Source organism: Pan troglodytes, chromosome 2 (assembly GCF_028858775.2).
Source record: "Pan troglodytes isolate AG18354 chromosome 2, NHGRI_mPanTro3-v2.0_pri, whole genome shotgun sequence".
Taxonomy (NCBI): Eukaryota; Metazoa; Chordata; class Mammalia; order Primates; family Hominidae; genus Pan; species Pan troglodytes.
Genome location: NC_086015.1, coordinates 83,926,012 through 83,947,291, shown reverse-complemented (window position 1 = coordinate 83,947,291; position 21,280 = coordinate 83,926,012). Strand labels below are relative to the sequence as shown.

Here is a 21,280-nt window from a genome sequence, read left to right as displayed (position 1 = left end):
GTTCCTGACACATCTTGCCATTATAAAGTGCAAGTATCAGAGCTCTAAAAATTGATAGATTTGATATATATACTCCAACGTACATTCCACAGGCTAAAATCTTTACTAATTTTCCACACAAGAGTAGTAAATGCTTTGCAACTTCCTTTTTGAAGATAGATTTCTAGTTTCTCTATTTCCTGTATCAGAAATCATGTTCATTTAGAACAGTATTGTGCTTAACAGTGGTATGCCATTTGTATCAGCGACATTCCTGTTGATAAGGTCAGAAAAGATGAGGGTATAGTTGATAAGTTTTAATATTGAGGATTTATTCATAATATGATAACAAATTATACAAACTCATGTCAATTATATTTTTTATCTTGAGTATTCAATATCACGAGTTTCACCTGATTCTAAAATGTGTTAAAGTGTACTTATTCATATTTTAAAATAATGATTTTGTTACTAAAGAAGAGGGGAACTAATTATGTAGGAAAATTGCCCTCAAATTTTCCTGTGGCAGTGACAGTTTATAAAGCAGCGTGCTATTAATGTGACTTCTATAGATTTCCTAACAAGCTAAATACCAATCCCACTTCCCACATTATACTTTAGGATTGAACCATAAAGGGGAAAAAATGAAGGCACTGCATCCCTCATTACACAGACCTAAGAGGTGGTGATGTAGCAAAGGCTACAAAATTACTGTGGGTCATCGGAGCCAAACAGAAAAGGATGAAATAGGAATAGTTTATCAGAACAGTCAATCCAAGAAAGCAAAGGATTTAAATCAAAATGATAATAGAGAGGCTAAAAGAAAATGCACCCTGTATGAGCAATGGAAGAAAAAAAAATCACTAGAAAAGAGCTAAACAGAGTGCAATTCAAAAGTCAAATGATTTTGTGAAATTAGAAAGGTAGTCTGAAAGTGTGTAAATGTGCAAATTTTTATATTAAATGCATCTTTTAAAAGAAAGATGAATAGATAGAACAGCTAAAGTTGTGTTTTTAACACAAGTTTTGGCATGTGTTCCCAAACATAAGGAATGCGATTTCTATTTTTTATTATGGTTGTTTTACGGTCAAAACTAGAAATAATCATTTCATTTTATATTGAATAAGTCACTTATTTTTTCTGACTTTCAATTTTCTCTTATGTAAAATGACAGCATTGGAATAGATGCCTATTGTATTTGCCTCTGGTTTTAAATTTTCATGATGCTATGAAACACTGTTTGCCACTGGAAAGAAATATCTTTGCATTCCTTAAAACTACGGTCATTTTAAGTGTTTTATTTTGTAGTTTGTCAAAAGCTCTAGTAATACTTGTTTGTGATGCTGTCTGTGATTTTCCATTCTTCTCCAATGATTAATTACATATGAATTGTCCTTAAATCTCATGTTACATCCATAAACTCAGGTTATCCTCTCATTAGTAGACGGAGTAATATATCTATCCTTGTAATAAATACTTTATAAACATGCTTTTAACTTATTTGTATGCCCATCTAAACAGTTGGTAACAGACATACAAAGTAAATTCAAATAATGTTCTGGATCTGTCATAAGGTTTTTTAACTCACAAATCGATAGCTTCAATATTCAACAGAGAGGCTTTGTATTTTTTACAAAACAAAACATACTTTCCTAACATGTACTTTGTAGAAGTTTAGGGAAAGGAACTTCCAATCTTCAGTTATAATTTGTAAACTGAAATTATCATATTGATATAGCTACCAGCTATACCTTTTGATAATACTGTATAGATGAATAGAACTAGAGATTCATTTCATTTGCGTCAACATTAGCAGAAAATAATATGACAGTGTGTGAGACTCAAGGGATTCATCTGACATTATTGAACAACCTCTTTCCCTAGGAACTGCATTTTGCTAGGCCTACTACAGACACATTACACAAAAGACGATCTACCGATGGCCTTTCAACAATCTAAGACACTGATCTATTCATTTTAGAAAAGATGCCCTAATGGGAATGCAAATATTCTCATCTTGAAATGATACTCAAAAGCCTGAAAAATATTTCTTTCATATGGTTCTTTGACTAATCCTGTACAATGACCATTTACATCAATAGCAAATCCCTTGTGAAAAAAAATCCCCTGACATAAAATACAAATTAACATTTTATTATTCAAAGTAAAAGGCAGTGAAATATGAGAGAGGTTTTTAGCTTTCTGGGAAACGAACTTGAACAATAGAGGTAAAATGTGTCCAATGAATAGATAAGGGGTTCTAGCTTCTAAAATAATGGGTTTGTTTCAAGAGTTATATTTGACAAGAAAATATTTTAATTAAAAATTATTTGTCATTATTAAATGAATTTCTCATTTATTTTTTCATGAAATTATAATGAAATATAATTAAACATCGATGTGTAATAAAGATATAGACACATTTATAATAATTTTATATAACATTTGTAATAATCCTCCAGTAAGTTATTTGTGATATGGAATTGATTTTTTAATTAATCAAAATTATTAATTTAATAATAATAAAATTCCAAATTGCTCAGAAACATTTTAATGGCTTTTTTGGTTAAGTGAAGCAAAAACATATTTAGTGATTATTGAGGTGATGTGCAGTACTACATAATGTCAGCACAATTAGGTTACTATGTTCAAAGAGGTAAGCTTTATTCTTTTCTTTAAGGAGAATGGTCTGTTCCTTTATTTGTGGCTATCCATTTGAAATAGAATATTTCAAAGAAAACTATTAGAATGTCTAATTATAAAACAGAAAGTAAGAGAACAACAGAAGTCTTTGTTTCCTGTGGGGCAAGCTCTTTCACAATTTTTTTGTATTTATTTTAATCTCATTATTATTAAAACAATAGCAAACGCTCATTCCAATACACTACTACTACTGCCATCACCACCACTACTATTAATATCACTGTGAATGCCACCATCACACTTGTTTCAAAATTAACATTTGTTGCATAGAAAATATGTGCCAAAGCCTGAGCTAAATGACTTACTATGGATTATTGCATTGAGGCTTTATAGAAATCCTGTGCGATAGATTCTTCTGTTAATCCTGTACAATAACACAATTATAATTGCACAAAACCCAAAGTTAAGGCAATGCAAAATTCCCAAAAGCCACTTTCATCTGAATGATTTTAGGTAATCTTCTAGGTGCCATAATATTCTAATTTTGCAGTGTAGTTTACTGAACCAAGATTACACTGGTAGCTACTTCCTCTAGCAAATAGTAGAAAGCTAACAAGTGTGGAAGAGGTCTGAGAATGGAAAGAATTTTTAGAAAAGAGAGACAAGAAAGACAAAGTGGACACGCCTCAATCATCGATGTAAGCGCTACCTCAAAGAGGATTTAAATAATTCTGCTTAGAATTCCCCCTGGAGAATCTCACCAAGACAACAAGAATAATGATCTAGTCAGTGCAAATAAACTAGTGTGGTATATTTTTTAAAATTATAGGAAAAATCAGCTTGAGTATAAAATAAAACAATAATAAATTATTCATATGCTGAATGTGAGACCTGAGGGCTTCAGTTCCACTGACATGTATAACTTTACACATAGAATTTGTTAATAGACAGAAAGTTGAGGTTGAGCAATTGCTATCTATAAATATTTGGCATTGCAACGGATAAGTTGAACTGTACTGTGACCTAGATTTCAATCAAAATGCAGTAAGAGAAAAAATGTTGGTGAATTACAGTAAAAATAAATTTTAGTTTGAGTGATATTAGTTTCTTTTCAGTGATCTTCTTTGACACTTAATAGATTTTTCAGTCATGCACAAATAGAAGAAGAATGTAAGTGGAATGAAAGTATAATACTTTTTGGCACCAAATGAAACATTAAACCAAGCCAAGGAGAGCCTCTGTATGTGTCCATTTCACCCATGAACGCTTCAGGCTCTCTAGACCTAATCTGGAGGGAAGCAGTGCAATGGCTGGTCTCCCGGGGTGCTGGCGTTGCAGACTAGGGCTAAGAGGTTGCTGACCGCATGATGCACCGCTGAGTTCTGCAAATAAATCAGTTGACTTTAGTTTGGGGAAGAGGGTTTTCAAGTTGGCACAGTTTCGTGAAGTAAATTTGAACAACTATATTTATATGGATGTTTTGGCTTTAAAATTAACTCTCTCACACATAATTTTAGTTATAGGTGCTTTTAAAAAAAGCAGTATTCCTTTCTTTTAATATTTGGAAGTACTGTAAGCCTAAAAATTACACAGAAAAATATCATAAATATTCATACACCCACCATCTTTGTTTAAATGTAACATTTTGCATACATTTATCAATTTTTATATTTTTGAAATAATAAATCATTAGGAATACAGTTGGAGCCTCCTACAAACTCCTTGTGATTCCCTTCTTCTCCTAAGAGCTAATGACCACCCTAAATTTGGATGGGATAGGCCATACCATATTTACATTATGTATATTTGTATTTGAAAACATAAACATATATAATGTGTTTGCATGTTATTTACTAACATGCATGTTATGAAAGGATAATAAAGACTTCCCATTTATAGACTACATTTTCTAATAATAATTGAATTAAAATTCTAAAAATTAGCCCAAAATATCCATATTCCAGAATTTCAGATGCAAATATTTAAACACTCAGGAATCAAAAGAATCATGAGAAAAGAGAAAACATTTAAATTATTTAATAACATGTTATTTAATAACACGCAAACATGCTATTAAATATTTTCTAAATGGGGTCAAGGTTTTGTTTTTATTTTTTCTGACTCAGGCCTTTATATGGTACAGTTGCCAGAAATGTCATAAATATCAAAAAGGCCACTATATGTATGCTTCTTCAGATTACTATTATTTTACTCAATATCATTGCTTTGGGGTCTTTTTATCCATTGAGCTCTAATTTATTTCATTATTTATGGTATTCTATTCCTAAAATGTATTAGAATTTACTCATTTTCTTATTATTGCATAATTAAGGGGTTTTTTCTATATTTTTCTTTAAAACACAATACTTCAATGAACTTAATCATAAATTTATACTGGAAAAATATCTAAGAATTTTACATATACATAAAGAATTATGTATTTTACCATCAAAATTTTGATATATTGAAATATTTGATAAAACTTGCCTATGATATCAGTATATGTAATACCTTTTTAAAGAATTACAATATTCTTATTCAGTCTATTTAATGGTTATAAATTGATTATCATTTCTTCTTCAATTTTTCTATATTATGACTTTTAAGAAATTAGTTTACTTCCTTAGAATTTTCAAATTCATTGACAAAGTTTTTAAATTATATTCTATATGATTATACATTTTATTATCTATTTACTGTTTTACTAATCTGAGCAGAATCTATTGGTATTTTCTCTGCAGTTTTCTTAATCAGTTTGTCAGAGATTTGTAGTTTTTATTGGACTTTTCAGAGAATCTGCATTTAATATTATATATCCTATTTTTTCTATGTTCTCAATTATATTTTCATCTTAATTATTTTCTTCCTCCTCATTTATTTGGATTTATTGTTTTATTTTTCAAAGTGTCTTAGAAATCTTAAAATAGAAAGTATAGAAATTTTTATCAATAATTATCTATTTTTTTTCACATAAAACCTTGTAAAATTCTAAATTTCCCTTTAAACACTATTTGTATTAGGGTTTTCCAGAGAAACAGAACCAATAAGATGGATAGACAGGTAGACAGGAGAGGAAGGATGAGTCCCATCTCCAGAAGACATATCAACATATTGGCCTTTCTGTTTTTGTTCTCTCTGGGCCCCAGGAAGTTTGGATGGTGCCCATGTTCATTAAAGGTAGATTATTCCCACCTAGTCTAGTCAGACTCATAGGCTAATTTCCTCCGGAAATACCCTCAGAGATATACCCAACAAATAAATGCTTTACTAGGTTTCCTGGTATTCCTTCATCCATTCAAGTTGACACCTATAATTAGATATCACATTAATTCAAATGAATCACATCATTTCTGACAAATATTTCCATAGTCACTCTAATTTAAATGTTTCCTCTTTTCTCATGATTCTTTTGATTCATGAGTGTTTAAATGTTTGCATCTGAAATTCTGGAACATGGATATTTTGGGCTAATTTTTAGAATTTTAATTCAATTATTATTAGAAAATGTAGTCTATAAATGGGAAGTCTTTATTATCCCTTCAGGTTTATTTTGCAGTATAACTATAGATAGGTTAAATAAATATATAAACAAATGTATATGGAGACATATACATTACATAAATATAGTTATTATTGCTATGACAATTGTTATGTGTTCAACAATGGCTTATTTGCCACTTTTTTGTTTACTTCTACTTTCCTTTGGGGTTTTATTTCTTGCCCGCTAAAATATTGTGTCAACTACAGTGGTTCTCAAATTCAGTTGGATGTTGAAATCGTTTATAGAGCTTTAAAAAAATACTAGGGACTCAGTCACACCCAAAGAGATCCTAACATAATAGATTTGAAGTGGGGATTGACATTGAGGATTTTAAAATTTCAAATTTGGGTCAAATAGAGTTGATAACCAAGTTCTTACCTTTTTAGCAAGCTACATTTAAAAAATGTTGTTTGAAAATATCTTCATGTGTTCAGAATATAAAATACCAGGTTGACAACTATTTTCTCAATGTACTTTGATGATATTCATTGTCACATGCTTTCTAATATGGCCATTGAGAAACCTGCAGTTGGACTAATTATTCTATGTTTGGCCTTATCTTTGTTTCTCTAGTTACTTTTAAGAGATGTTTTTAGTCTTTAGTTTTTAGTTTTTCTTTCCCTTCAGTCCTCTGCAGTTTTACTACCATGCTTTTTGATATGTACTTATTTAGATTTATCTTTGTCAAGACTCATAATGACAGTTCATTTATTTTATTAAAAGTGAAATAAATTCAGCCATTCACTCTGAATATTACCCCATCCATTTATGGTGGTCATTGTTGTTATTTTAATAACGGCTTCTTTTCTCTCATTTCTAAATCTCCTATCATTAATTATTTAAAGTACGTCTATTGAAAATACAATGTCTAGAAAAAAAATTGTTACCTGAAATGTGTGTGGTTTGAATCCTTCTGTTCTATTTAATGTCTACAAACTCACGCTCATGGTGTGTTTTTATAGTTGTGATCAGGAGTTCATCTTCACTGAGCCTTATATATGTGTGTCTGTGTTGAAGATATCTTTCTCCAGTGCTCTTTGTGCTTGCTTGTGCTTGATTCCCAACGGTTTTACTGCAGCGGAGTCAAGTTTATGGCTAGGGATTCTGCACGATCTAATAACAGAAGATGGCTGAAATGCAGACATACCTAATGGCAGATTATGGCTACAAATTTTCAGGGCCCAGTCCAAACACAGAAGTTCCTTTTTGCTTAGATAGCAGACATTTTTCTAGTTGTGCAGTTCACTGTGAGTTAGCCCGGAAAAGTTCCTGACCTTATAATATATGGGTATCTCAGTTCTAACTCCCTATACTGTAAGCTCTCACCTAACATACTTGAAAACTGTAACTTTAAATGAAAAGACATATAGCAAAACCAATTTTCCTTTAGGCCAATTGTTAAAAACAAGAGTTAAGTTCCTAAGGCATATTTTTGGTCACAAAAACGTCAACAAAATTCTAATGTGAGACATTGAAATAAATGTGAGCTAGACACACATTTTTCAAAGATTAATAAAAACAAGTAAGACAATCTATCTTAAAGAACTGATCTATCTTACGGGAATCGGTTTTTTTTCTCATCAACATTATAGCAAAATAACACTAAACACAATAACATTATTTGAGGACCTGCTGTATCTCATTAGCTCAAGAGGTTCTCTCCCATCTTCAGCTGTGAATATTAATATTAAAGTCCCTAAAGCAGGGCTTCTCCACATCAACACCAGCGATATTTTGGGATGGATAATTGTTTAGTGGTGGGGGTAGAAGGTTGTATCCTGTGCTTAGTAGGAAGTTTAGCAGCAATCCTGCCTTCTACTTACAAGATGCCGATAGTACACCTCCTCCCACTTGTGTCAACCAAAATGTCTCCGTACTTTACCAAATGTCACTGTGTTGGGAAAATTGCCCCCAATTGAGAACATTACCCCAGATTATTAAGATGAACTCCAGGCCCTCCAAAGTAACCTCATGGTTACTCATGTAGTTAATGTTCTGGTTTTCAGTTGCCTCTTGTTTAGGGATCATAGAAATTTTCCTTATTTCTTGTGAAGTTATTTACATATTTAATAGGAAGCCTACTTATACACTATCTAATAATTGTAGAGGGAAATTTTTGTAGCATGAGAGCTTTCAGGTACTCTAGTTCTCCAGATTGCCAAAACTGAAGTTCTGTATTATTGCTTTAATTTTTAAAATTTTTATCGATATATAATAGATGTACATATTTTCTGGGCACATGTGATAATATAATACATTCATATAATTTGTAAAGATCAAAGGAATGTAATTCAAATACATTACCTTACATTAAATAATTCTTAAATATTTTTCTTTTTGTTATGCTAGAAACATTTGAATAATTTTCTTCTAGCATTTTGAAACTTACACTAGATGATTGTAACCTATAGTCACCCTACTGATCTGTCTAACACCAGGTCTTATTTCTTCTATCAGACTGTATATTTGTATGTATTAATTAACCTCTCTTTATCCCCTTTCCCTCTTAGCCTTCTCAGACTCTGGAAACCAGCAATCTACTTTCTGTCTTTATGGGATCTGCTCTTTTACCTCCATTATATGATTGAGAACATATGATATTTGTCTTCTGTGCTTGAATTATTTCACTTAACATAGTAACCTCCAGTTCTACCCATGTTTCTGTGAATGAAAGAATTTCATTCTTCTTAATGTGTGAATAATATTTCATTGTGTATACATACTACATTTTCTTTATCTATTCATCCATTGATGGGCACTTAGATTCATTCCATATTTTGGCTATTATGAATAATGCAGCCATAAGCATGGGAGTGCAGATATCTCTGCAATGTACTGACTTCCTTCCTTTTGGATATTTATTCCATCCAGTAGTGTAATTGCTGGATCATATGGTAGTTCTGTATTATTTTTGAATAATTTACATACAATTTTTCATAGTAATTGTTCTAATTTACATTCCCACCAACAGTGTACAAGAATTCCCTTTCTCCACATGCTCATTAGTATTTGTTGTTCCCTGTCATTTTCATAGAAGCCATTTTAACCGGGTTGAGGTGATATATCATTGTGCTTTTGATTTGCATTTCTCTGATGTTTAGTTATTTTAAGCATTTTTCATTTACCTGTTGGACATTTGTGTGTCTTCTTTTGAGAAGTGTCTATTCAGATCTTTTGTCCATTTTTTTAATCAAATTATTATTGTTATTTTGCTACTGAGTTGGTTAAGCCCTTTTTGTATTCTGGTTATTAATCCTTTCTTTTCTCATTCTGTTGGTTGCCTCTTTACTTTATTGATTGTTTCCTTAGCTGTGCAGAAGCTTTTTAGCTTGACATAATGCCATTCGTGTATCTTTGCTTTAGTTTCCTGTGCTTTTGAGGTCTCACATGAAAAATCTTTGCCCAGAGCAATGTCCTGGATTGTTTCCCCAATGTTTCCTTCCAGTAGCTTTGGAGTTTCAGATCCTGCCTTTAAGTCTTTAATACATTTTGAGTTGAGTTTTGTAGAGGGTATGAGATAGGGATCTAGTTTTATTCTTCTGAATGTGGTTATACATTGTATGTTCTTGGCACCTTTGTCCAAAATCAGTTGACTATAGATTTGTGGATTTATATCTATGTTCTCTATTCTGTTTTCTTGGTCTATCTGTCTGTGCCTATACCAGTATCATGTTGACTTGGTTGCTGTAACTTTGTGGCATATTTTGGAGTCAGGTAATGTGATGCCTCCAGTTTTGCTTTTTGCTCAGGGTTGCTTTGGCTATTAGGGGTCTATTACGGTTCAATATAAAGTGTAGGATTGGTCTTTCTATTTCTGTGAAGAATGTCATTGGTATTTTGATAGGGTTGCATTGGATCTGCAAATTGCTTTGGGTAGAATAGACACTTTAACAATATTAATTATTTATTTATTTATTTTAGAGACAGAGTTTCAAATTATCTCCCGGGCTATAGTGCAGTGGCAAGATCATAGCTCACTGCAGCCTCGAACTCCTGGGCTCAAAGGATCCTCCTGCCCCAGCCTCCTGAGTAACTTGGACTACAGGTGTGCATCACCATGGCTGGCTAATTTTTTTATTTTTTGTTGAGATGAGGCCTTGTGATGTTGCCCAAGTTAATCTCAAACTCCTGGGCTCAAGCAATCCTCCTGTTTTGGCATCCCAAAGTGGTGTGATTACAGACATGAGCCACTATGCCCAGCCTCTGCTCTGATTGTTATGATTTCTTCTTTTCTACTAATTTTGGGTTTGGTTTGATTTTGCTTTTCTAGGTCCCTGAGGTACATCATTGGGTTGTTCATTTGAAGTCTTTCTACTGTTTTTATGTAGGCATGTGTTGCTATAAACCTCCCTCTTAGTACTGTTTTTGCTGTATTGTAAAGATTTGGGTATGTTGTATTTCCATTTCCATTTGTTTCAAAAAACTTTTCAATTTTCTTCTTAATTTCTTCATTGACATATTAATTGTTCCAAGCATGTCATTTAATTTCCATGTGTTTGTGTAATTTCTTAGAATCCTCTTGTTGTTGATTTCTGGTTTTATTTCATTACGGTCAGAAATGAAACTTGATGTGATTTCTACTTTTATGAATTTGCTGAGACCTGTTTTGTGGCCTAAAACATGATCTATTCTGGAGAATGTTCCATGTACTGATGAAAATAATGTGTATTCTGCACCAGTTAGTGAAATGTAAATGTCAGTTAAGCCTATTTTGTCTAGTATGTTAATATGATTTGGCTGTGTCCCCACCAAAATCTCATTTTGAATTCCCATGTACTGTGGGCAGGACCCAGTGAAAGGTAATTGAATAATGGGGCAAGGCTTTCCTGTGCTGTTCTTGTGATAGTAAATAAGTCTCATGAGATCTGATGGTTTTAAAAAGAGGGCTTCCCCTGCACAAGCTCTCTTTCTTTGCCTGTTGCCTCCATGTAAGTCCTGACTTGCTGCTTTTTGCCTTCTGCCATCATTGTGAGGCTTCCCCAGCCACATGGAACTGTAAGTACAATTAAACCTCTTTCTTTTTTAACTCGCCCAGTCTCAGGTATGTCTTTATCAGAAGCATGAAAACAAATTAATACATATGTAGTTTAACTTTGCTCTTTCTATGTTCATTTTCTGTCTGGATGATTCATTCATTACTGAGAGAGGAATGTTGAAACTCCCTACATTTACTGTATTGTAGTCTACCTTTTCCTTTATATCTATTAATGTTTGCTTTATATACTTGGAAACTCTGATGTTGGCTGCATATATATATATAGAATTCTTATTTCCTCTTACTGAATTGACCTGTTTATCATGATATAGTTACCATTTTATTATCTTTTTACAATCTTTGATTTGCAATCTATTTAATCTCATATAAATATAGCTACTGATTTTTGGTTCCCAGTTGCATCAAATATTTTTTCCATCTCCTCACTTTTAGTCTATAAGTGTCTTCGTAGGTGAAGTAGACAGCATAGACTTGAGTGTTGCAGACAGTGTAGACTTGCGTGTTGTTTCTTCATCCTATGTTTTTTTATTTGGAGAATTGCATCCACTTAGTGTTATTGTTGATAAGTAAGGACTTACTTCTGTCATCTTTTGTGCATGCCTCCTCTCTTCTTTTCTTCCTTTCTTACTGTCTTTCTTTGTGGCTTAGTGATTTTCTCTGGTAGTATTTTTTAATTCATTGCTTTTCATGTTTAGTCAATCTATTATAGGTTTTTGTATTGTGGTTACCATGAGACTTACAAAGAACACCTCATAGATATAACAAGTTATATTAAAAAGTTGACAACTTAACTTAGATCACAAAGAAAAGAATAGAAACAAACTGACCAAAAATAGGGAAAAAAAGAAAAACAACTTTATACTTTAACTCCATTTCTCCCACATTTTGACTTGGTGTTGTCTAATTTGCATAGCTTTTATTGCCTATCTTTTAATTATTGTTTCTATAGATTTTTTCTTTGGGCTTTGTATTAGTCAGGGTTTTCTAGAGAGGTAGAACTAATAGGATAGATGTATATATGAACGGGAGTTTATTAAGGAGTATTGACTCACACAATCACAAGGTGAAGTCTCACAATAGGCCATCTGCAAGCTGAGGAACAAGGAAGCCAGTCCAAGTCCCAAAACCTCAAAAGTAGGGAAGCCTAACAGTGCAGCATTCAGTCTGTGGCTGAAGGCCCAGGAGCCCCTGGCAAACCACTGGTGTCCAAGAGTACAGAATCTGAAGAACGTAGAGTCCAATGTTGGAGGGCAGGAAGCATCCCATATGAGAAAAAGATGAAGGCCAGAAGACTCAGCAAGTCTGCTCTTTCCAACTTCTTCTGTCTGCTTTTTTTTTTTAGCCACACTAGCAGCTGATTAGATGATGCCCACATAGAGTGAGGGTAGATCTGCCTCTCCCAGTCCACCGATTCAAATGTTAATCTGCCTTGACAACACCCTCACAGAGAAACCCAGGACCAATAATTTGCATCCTTCAACCCAATCAAGTTGACACTCAATATTAACCATCACAGGCTTCACGAGTTATAAGTGTATTGTATACCATACTTACAATGTTAGATTATACTGGGTTTGTCCAGGTACTTAATTCTGCCTGTGGGTTTTATACCTTAAAATGTTTTCTTTCGGCATATTAGTGTTTTTTTAGTTCAGAGTGAAGAACTGCTTTTAGCCAATTTTGTAATGCAGGTATAGTGGCAGTGAATTCTCTCAGCTTTTGTTTGTCTAGGACATACTTTATCTCTCCTTTATAATTAAGGATAGATTTGTTGGATACAGTATTTTTGTATAGCAATATTTTACTTTGAAAAAGCCATCTCACTTCTTCTTAGTCTATATGGTTTCCATTGAGACTTGTGTTTCTAGATGAACTGGGGATTCTTTATGTGTTATTTTCTTCTTTTCTTTTGCTGCTCTTAAAAGCCTCTCTTTGTCCTTGACCTTTGACAGTTTTATTATATTTTTGGGGTAGTTATTTGGGTCAAATCAGTTTGGTGCTCTTTGATCTTCCTGGAACTGGATATTTATCTCTTTCTCAAGTTTTGGAAAGTTTTCTGTTACCATTTCCTCGAATAAGCTTTCTATCCCTTGCTCTTGCTGAAGTCCCCCTTGAATACTAATAATTCTTATATTTTGTCATTTGAAGACATTTTCTTTATCTTCCGGGCAATCTTTGTTCAATTGCATTCTTTCTTCTCCTCTGACTGTGTATTTTCAAATAATCTGTCTTCAAGCTCACTGATTATTTTCACTGCTTGATCCATTCTGCTGTTGTAAGCCTCTAAAGAACTTTTCAGCTAAGCAAATTTATTTCTCACTTGTAAGATTTCTGTTTGATTTTTTATTATTATTTCAATTACTTTGTTAAATGTTTCTTTATTTTCCTTTTTTAAAAAAACAAAACAAAACAAAACAGTCTCTCACTCTGTCACCCAGGTTGGAGCACAGTGACATGATCACAGATCAGTTTAGCCTTAACCTCCTGGGCTCAAGTAATCCTCCCAGCTCAACCTCCTGAATAGCTGGGACTACAGGTACCAGGCCTCATGCCTGGCTAAGTTTTGTATATTTTTATAGAGATGGGGTTTCACCATGTTGCCCAGCCTGGTCTCGAACCCCTGAGCTCAAGTGACCCACCCACACTGGCCTCCAAAAGTGCTGGATTACAGGCATGAACCAACACACCTAGCCTCAATCTCTTCTTTGTATTTTTCTGATATATTTCTGAATTGAGTTTTGTGTGTATGTTATATGGGATCACTGGGTTTCCTTTAAACTTCTATTTTGAATTCTTGGTCAGAGGGCTCACATTTCACAGACTCACTAGGATCAGTCACTGGTTTGTTTCTTATTTTAAGATAAGAAAAATTAATATTCTAAAATGTGAAAAAGTCTATATATTTGATTATTTTTAAAGATGTAAAAAAGAGTTGTGTAGGGAAGGTTGATCAGCAATGATTTAATAATGAAAGTGATATCATTTAAGCCATATCTCAGATATTAAATCAGATTTTGATTAGTAAAAATGAAGAATGAAAAGGGCATTCTGAGCGGCAGGAAAAATAAATGTCTAATCAGATGCTCTACCTCATTACTCTGGGACAGTAGAAAGTTTGAGGAAATTATTTCTCACCATTCCATGAGTAGTCTCAAGATACCACTTTTCCTACTCCTTTGTTCCTTAATGTCCTTAAATATATGATGGAGGAAGTACAACTTCCCTATATCCAATCCACCAAGACAAGATCAGAGTTGAGTTTAATTTCAGTTATTGGAACCAGTCTCAGACATCTTGGTAAAGATAGCTTGGGGAATGCAAATATGAAGGAAGAGCAATCCAATTTTACATTCTCTGGAAATTCAGTTGAGATTGTATCCGGGGGGAACTGTAGTGAGCTCCGGGGTTTAACTCTCTTGACTTTGAATATCAATGATTCCTATTGGTGAGAAAATCCATTGTATAGGTAATGTGAGTCTTCATGGTCAGGTTTGTTATGGCAAATTCAACATGATTAAAATCCAGTAAAGAACTGAGCTATTCATAGAAATAACCACCAAAGAAAGTAGCAAGAGGTCAATGTAGAATAGTGCCATGAGGTCACATGGGAGCCAAGTAAAGATAGAACACTAAAGGGAGGTGTCTTTAAAGTTGAAGTGTATGAGGTACATAAAATTGAAGTCAGGCCTTAAGAAATGAGTGGTAATGGAAATGGCTGATCACTGACAGCAGGACTGAAGTCGGTTATAAGTAAAATTAGACCACCCAAAAAATTCATGGGCAGCGTATTAGTCTATTTTCACATTGCTGATGAAGACATACCCGACACTGGGTAGTTTACAAAGAAAAAGAGGTTTAATGGACTCACAGTTCCACTTTGCTAGGGAGCACCCACAATCATGGCAGAAGGCAAAGCATGTTTTACATGGTGGCAGGCAAGAGAGAATGGTGGCAGGCAAGAGAGAGAGGAAAATTTTTAAATTTTAAAAATTAAAATTTAATATTTTAAGCTAATGTCATAATTATTACACTCAAAAATGGAGTCATACTACTGCAATTCATATTAAATACGTATTTCCCAAGCTATTTTTTTTCTTTATAGGTAGCTTCAACTCAAATTTCTCCTGATTTCTAAATTAGGTGAAACCAGAATGTGCAACAGAGAATGGCAAAAGGGGAAGTTGGTAGACTTAATTAGTTGTGTTCGTGAAATGGACATGCTATTAAAACTGCTGACTCAATACCAATTTCTTTACACTTCTTACTTCTGTCCCTGGATGATGAAGAAAAGATAACTTTAATACACATTTGCATAAAAGAAAAAAATCTATTTTAACTCTTAAAAGCTACTGATGCAGATGCTCACTAAATATCAAAGAATCAAATCACTGAAACATCTGAAACTGTGGGTGACAATGCTATAAAAAGGATATTACCTCAATAACTTAGGAGTACTTGGAAATTCTGTCAAATACTCATGCCATAATATGAGAAGTACTAGCTAGCAGTCTTGTTTTAATCCCCAGACCTTTTCTTTTCTAAAATTTACTTTTGCTTTGTTGATAAATATCATAGAATGATAGTTGGGTCTACAGGGAAGACAACATCAAATCTAATGGGCTCATTTTTCTTTAGTTGATGAGTGAAATATAATAAAACTAGAATATTCAGTAGCTACTTATAAAATTAGTGCTCTTGCATCATTCTTAACTATTAGCATACCTAGGTAAATGCTAGACATTTTCCCTGGTAGTGCAAATTAAAGATAGAGAAAATTCTTGCCATTTGCTTATGAGTTTTTTTCCAACCTGGTTGTATTTAGTATAAAATTTTACTGATTTAGGCCATTCTAGAAAATGTTCTTTCTTCTTACATTTTATTTAATAATTATTACTATGAATATTTTACTCACTTCAAAACAGTCCTTCTGAAATGAATAGTTGTGTTTGCTGCTTTAGGAAAAAAATAATAAATGAATGTATCAAGATATATTTTGAAAATGCATGTCTCATATGAAAATCCCAAAGTCATTCTCTGAATAAAACCTTTCAAATTTAGCTGTGATATCTCTAAACTGTGACATACTGGAAGAGTATCATGTGATGGTGTATTCTATGATATTCAGATAATCTATGAAGTTTGCATATAGAATTAGTAATACAATCAGAAATTAAGGTTATCGTTTCAAATGAAATTAAAATTTTGATAGAAACTCTCTCCCAAACACCATTGATGCTATGCAAGTGAACATTATTTATATTCTTTTCCAGTTCACATACTATATCCTCTTCTATTTTACATTACCAGTTTTTAGAATTTCAATTTAACAAAGATACATTTATAGCAGGGGTACAGTGGTGGTACTTGATATTCTGAAATCATGGGATTTTTCTTTCAAAATTTAAAAGTCTTAGGCACATAAGTCTTTCTTTGATGCCAATATTAGGTTTTGTGGGATCAGGTTAGGAAAAAGTTTGAAAAATGAACCAAAAAGCACCTTTTTCTTACACACAGTGAATGTGTTGTTCAACTTAGATTGGAGTGGGAGAGAATATTTCATCAGTATTAGTCAAGCTCTAATACTGAAAAAGATTTTCCTTCTCTCAGACAGTCCTTGATTCTCTTCTTTTACTCTTCCTTGGGAAATAATGAAATTTATCTCCTTTCACAGAAATTAATCTGCTTGTCAGGTTCTTCAAAATCAGATCATTAAGGCTGGGCGCGGTGGCTCACGTCTGTAATTCCAGCACTGTGGGAGGCCCAGGCTGGCGGATCACCTGAGGTCAGGCATTCAAGACCATCCTGAGCCAGGTGGCAGAGGTTGCAGTGAGCCGAGATCGTGCCACTGCACTCCAGCCTGGGTGACAGAGCAAGACTCTGTCTCAAAAAATAAAAAATAAAAAAATCAGACCATTACATAATTAAGAATGTACATATGGTTTTATTTTGGCAAGTTACAAACTGAGATTTCTGCTAAATAAATTAGAATCACTGTAGGGAAAATCAGGCTGCTTTTTCCTGCCTTTGCAAATCTACCATGACAAGTATCTGATATGATACTGGATATTTTGCAGTCCTAAATATGGCTATGTTTTAATTAAATGATGCTAAGTATCACTAATCCTCTGTTATATGCCCTATGCCAACTTTAGTGGCTGCCCTTCCAATGTTTGTCTTACTTTCCTAATGGAGTAGTGTGAATCTATTGAACTTTCTGAAGTTTTTAAGTGAAAATTTGAAAATACAGTATCTGTTTGCGTTAGGTTCTGTTCAACTAAGGGTAATTTCCTTCCTTGTCATTTCTGTTGTAACAATAAAATATTTTAGATAATACTCAACATTCACTTTATACTAACCATCCATATAAAAAAATAAAAAAAAATACCCAAGTCAAAAGTCCTTTTTAAAAAGAAAGCTAGAGGACTACTGGACTATTTATGGAATACAGAGTGCCTGATACTGCTTTTTATTGACTCTTATGTAGAATTACTAGTATAACTCAAAGACAGCTCTATCACCTTTGACAAAGGGAGTCTTTCTAAAGTCATGCTGTAAAAATAAAGCATTGTGTTATGTGTTAAACCATCCACATGATCACAGTCCATCCTCTTTATATATATCTTATATAATAAAAAACGGCCTGCATATCAAAATGTATCATCTGAAGATAAGATAGAGTAACTCCAAAATTGTAAATTCAAATAAGATTACATCACCATAAACGATGACTTGCTTATGCTTTGTTCAACATATTATATTTTCAAACTTTTTATAATATTGCATATTAAAAATTGGAAGAGTCTTCAGAGACTTTTTTTTCTAATGTAAAAATCAGTCAAACGTGAGTTTTACTCTTAAAAAGGGTTTGGGAAGGAGGGTCACATTTTAATTTTTTTTTGCTACTTATAAAATGAAAGTATAAAATAATTGAAAGTACTGGGAAACACAAAAGTTTGTCATATAAATGTTTCAATCTATTGAAATCAGTTACTAGATAGCACTGACTCTCCCTGTGATCTTTTATAATACATGATAAATATGTGCATACATTTGCAAGATTGCTGCACACATTTTGGAAAATTTCCATTTGATTTTAATTACTTGTTCTATTTCAGGGATGTCCAATAGAACTTCCGTGATAGTGGAAATGTTCATTGGGCTGCCCAATTACCATAGCGTCTGGACACATGTGGTTTATTGGGCTGTTGAAATTAGTGTGATTGAATTTTTAATTTTACTTAATTTTAATTTGAATAGCCACACATGTTATGGGTTAGCCTTTCTGTTTCATGTTTAATAAAGCCAGCTCTCTTTTTCTAAGCTTTCAAAATTTTTCATAAGAAGATAATGTTTGGTAACTGCAAAGAAGCAGTGAGGACATATAATTTACAAAATGTATTTTTCCTTCATAGTTCGGCTTTTTATTATACAGCTAACATATTTCAGTCATTCCCTGTAAATCTTAGTTGCATAAAAGTCATTTCAGTAGTATCCCTACTGTCATCTCAAATCTTCTTTTGAAGCCAGAGATAGTGCCTGCAATACTCTTGTCAGAAGCTAACCATTTGTTGTTGCCTGTATTATCCAGTGAGCTTTCAATTATTCTCAGAATAGGCTTTTACAGGGTTGGGATAAAAAGTGCACATGAGGGGAGCCTTGTTCTCTCAATGTCTTGAACCAGGAACACCTCACCAATAATGGAGTAAAGGAATGGTGAGGGGTTGTCATTGGAAGCTTCAGAAGAATCACTTTATGACAGGCTGTTACGATGGCCATTGTGACAGCCTCTAGGGATTGCAATCTAAGGATAGAGGAGAAGAAAACCTGTAGCAAGTCAATGGATTCTAGAACTTTGAGAAGCATGCTAACAAGTGCCTTGTTAAAATTGATGTCAATGCAAGTTTTTTCCAGCTTCACCATAATTTCAAGAGGTTTGCTCCCTATTTTTGTTGTTTCTCTAGTATATATACACTTATGAATAAATTTAAGTGTGACTTGTATTTGTTGAATCCATGTATTCGACAGGACAACGAATTTGACAGCCCCAGACAGCACTTACAATGTTAAATCAGGGTTTCTGGTTTAAAAGGAAGCCAGAGTACAATATCTGGAAATTATTCTATACTGAAATTCTCCCTCAATTCTCCCCCACACTTAATTTTAGAGTACTTATTTTATAATACATTATCTGTTCTAAATGATCTCCATTTCTAAATTAGTTAAGATTTCAACCAGATAAATAAATAATGATGGCGAGAAAGACTACTGGCATAACAAACATAACAGAAGTGGCGAAAGTAAGTGAAAGAAAAATATATGGGAACTAACAGCCTATATTAGGTAGGATAGAATATCATATCCTAATAAAGAAGGATATATGTGTTGTATCTCAATTAACATTTGTTTACTATTAATTTAATTTGGTTACAGGAATCTAGGCTTAGAAGGGATAACAGTTTATCTAACTGAGTAAGTGCAATAATTAAAAATATCCCCATTCCATCTCGGCCTCCTACATTTCTTCATGCTTCTACCATTCCTTTTTCTCTGTACATTTCTGCCTTATGGTTTAACATCTAGTTCTTGTGACTGCTGTATACAATTGAATGTAACCACTTTTATTACTAATCAAAGCTGTAATAACCTTATACAATATTGTGAAGGAAAATAACTTTCCTTCACAATTACAGACAGTTGAAACAAAAATAAAATTCAAAGAATATTCTCCACTTTTCAAAATAGATATTTGCTGTAAGTTGTTAGTCAAGATGGTGTTCAATGATCATTATTCCATACATAGTTTCTAAACTCGCCATCTAAAAATGAAAGAATATAATTTACTTATTTTCTGATAAGAAAGAGGAGATAGCAACCAGGCTCACTAGCAATAATGAATCACTTATTGGCTGTTGAGGGTAGGAACATTATGGTTTTATTTGTATCATTTTATACACCCTGTTGGAAATTAGCAATTTGCTTCTTTCCAGATTTGTGAAATGTATATACTATTTGAATTCACAGTTTGCACTTATTGTGTAAGCATCATGCATGTAGATTTAGAGTGTTACCTAGAGGCCAAATTCACAAGTTACTAATGAAAAGGCGATGGTAAAACATAGGTCAGCTAAATGTAGTGATAGGAAAATGTGGCCTGTTGTGTTTAAGTCCACAACCATGCATCAGCCTCTAAAAATTGAGAAAATGGAAATCTTCAATTCAGGAAGTAGCATTTTGATTTATTCCCACACAATCTTATACGTTGTTATATCAGTGTTGTTATGAAGACTAAAAGGATGCATATAAATGTGAAATATATGGTAGAGTCCCTGATACATATTAAGTTCCATGTAGCATTAACTCATTATTTTCTCTTGTAATTGTGTTGGAAAGCTACATTCAAATGGTTATATTTTGATGTTCCTATTCGCTTATCAGAAGACAAAACATGGTTAAATTATAGCTGCATTACAAACATTGAAGGCACAACAAGAGTATTTTTAATAACATTCCCATAAGTAATATAATGCACAGGAAATTAAATGACTTCTGTACTTTTTTCAACCTGTTTATAATTTTAAATTAATTTATGATGATGAATTTTAATGGCTTAGATAAAAATCATGCTGTGTTTATTTTTTTTAAATATTAAGCCACAAAAAATGTACCTAAATGGATTTGATATTTTGTAAAAATGAATACAGGATATAAAATCATGAAGAGATTATTAAAATGAGATATTAATTCTTTAGCAATCCTTTCTTCTTCAGATTATAAGAAAATTTACTGTATTGTCAAAGAAAGAGCCTTACGATAATGAGATAACTATATCTTGGGGAATATTAAGACTGTTGAATGTTGGCAGAATTACAAAGTATAACGTATTTTTGTTCTTTTATCATTGTTTTCTGATTCTGGGTGTCTCATCTCCCCCTCTTCAAATCCTGGAAGCTGCATGGTGCTGGTCAATTCTGCTGTGTTTCCCAGCTACTGTATAGAACTTTGACCGTTGACAACCAAATTCCCTTGCTGGGCACTGTTTCCACTTTTCATGTCACCCCTTGTGTGCATTCACTGAAGCTTTGCATGTCAGAGCTATGCAGTGTTTCTTGGCAAAGAGGGA

General features: G+C 33.1%; 1 protein-coding gene across 3 annotated transcripts in view; it reads left to right on the top strand.

The window, feature by feature from the left end:
* ROBO1 (roundabout guidance receptor 1) overlaps window positions 1–21,280 on the top strand; it is a 1,167,403-nt gene that overhangs the window by 112,094 nt on the left and 1,034,029 nt on the right. Inside the window, exon 1 of one of the 3 annotated variants that reach the window (XM_063806043.1) lies at window positions 18,953–19,091. The exons of the other annotated variants lie outside the window; for them this stretch is intronic. The gene's annotated coding sequence lies outside the window, so the exon portion shown is untranslated. Of the gene's footprint in view, window positions 1–18,952; window positions 19,092–21,280 lie in introns of those variants that run through there. 3 annotated transcript variants of the gene reach the window in all.